Genomic DNA, 2060 nt, shown 5'->3' with positions numbered 1-2060 from the left:
AAAGATGGTGTGTGAGGGGGAGTGTTGACCAGAACCGACACTCTCCATTCGAACCCAGCTTTTCCTCGGTACGCTTGGTAGTAAACTTGACTCATTACCTCTCTGAAGATGAATCAGCAGATACGGAGTTCCAGTTAACGCTACCTGTCCAGCGTCTCCATAGGATGGCTGTGACTCGTCCGAAGTAGTGACGAGATTCCGTCCGACACAAGCTCACCTCAGCAAGTGGACTTCACATGAGTGGAGTCCTTCAGAAGTTCCACTCAGAGGTGGAAGATGTTATAATCCAAACTCGGAAGAGCCTTATCATGGCTGGACTTCTGTTCTCCCAAACGACTTCACAGAACTGCGAACATCTCAGAACTTCTCCGCGCCGCCGAACTGAGAGAACTAGGAAGTACCGGCATTTTAAAGAGCTCTATTTCCGGTATATTTGAGCGTTCCTGATTGGTCAATATCAACCAGACAGGGGTGTGTTTTGTGATGTAAGAGGTTACTAGAAGTCAGAAAACAGCAAGAATTGTTATGGAACAGATTAAAACTGTTCTCAGAGACAGAGAGAGTTTTGTTTTGGCGAGTTTGGAGAAACAGGTGCCAACTCCTCTGTTTACGTCTGAGAGGATTTTAAAACAAGACAGTTGTTCCAACACATGTCTGCTTCGACTCCGACCTTGGACAAAACTTACACTTGCTCATTCAAAGACAGCAAATCAGAAAATGCATGATTACTCTGTAACAGGCCTTAACATGAATTCTAACTTTGCATGAGCAACTAAAAAAATCATTGTTACTGTTTTACAGTTAATAAAATTGATTAGTTCACTGCAACATCTAAAATGGTTTGAACTAAAACACTTTGGTTATCAACATTTGTAAAATAGTAATGATAATAAAAAAGAGAGTGTTCTTTCACTTGAATTTTCAAGAAAGAAAGTCTCAGGATGGGTGAACCTGTATTTCTGGATTCAAATCAATGAAATGACAGTTTCTGTCCCACAAGGTTCTTAAGGTCAAGGGTTTTGACCTTAGGCTTAGTTTTGACATCAGGTCAAGTTCACTACAAATCTGCAAATCATTTCCTCTCATAACTATGCTTTTTCACTGTATCACAAACAAAATACTTTTAATTCAAATCAATTAAGACTATGTATACGCTTCAAGACATCACAGAGTCCATTATCACTGCACAAAAATGTGTACATGCCCTTTGTTCACAAAGTACAACTTCTTAAACTCACCATGTACACCTCTCTGTCGTCCTTTTGCACTCCTAGGACCTGTGTGAAGTCTCAAGTCATAAAGTTAAAGTCATGGCGTTTACCCACTAGAATTGTTGTTGTCCCATAAATAACCTAGTACCGGCAGCTCTTGGAAGGAAACAGCTCCTATACGCTAAACATTTTCAATATGTGCTAAACTCATGTGGACTGATTAATTTAATCTGTTTTTCAATTTGAGTTTAGTTAAGACTGATTAATTTAATCCAAGTATTCCAATTTGAGTTTAGTTAAGGCTGATTAATTTAATCCAAGTACTTCAATTTGAGTTTAGTTTCCTAATTTATTTGACCTAAGTATTTCAATTTGAGTCCGGTAAGAGTTTCTTTGACCAGAATAAAATTCTTTATTTTACAAGTGTCAAGGATTTTGTCTATTCCTTATTTTTATTCTGTTGTTTTTCAGTTGAGTTTAAAACCTGAGTTTATTGTCAATTCCAAGAAGAAAGTTAAACTAATTTGTTCACTACCACCAAGACCACCCCTACACTATTTCTCTTCCACTCGGTCGCTTTGACATCTCAACCCTCTACCGTCTAATCTGACTCCATCTCCTGTTTAATTACAGCTCGTACACATGATGTCCCCTCTTTCCTTGAGATTCAAACCATCCTCTATTCCAGAGGTCACTGCCTCCTTCCTATTATACAGAATTTTTTTTTTTTTTTTTTAACCTTGTGTCTGCTCTTATCCCCGTTTCTGTCTGGCCTCAGACGGCTATCAGCAAATGTTTGGAAGATTTTCAGCTATCCCTGCTCCCATATCAGATACCATTTAGCTGTTA

The sequence above is a fragment of the Nematolebias whitei genome, chromosome 15 (assembly GCF_014905685.2).
Source record: "Nematolebias whitei isolate Nwh7 chromosome 15, NemWhi1, whole genome shotgun sequence".
NCBI classification, from domain to species: Eukaryota; Metazoa; Chordata; class Actinopteri; order Cyprinodontiformes; family Rivulidae; genus Nematolebias; species Nematolebias whitei.
Note: the sequence above shows the minus strand (reverse complement) of the source record.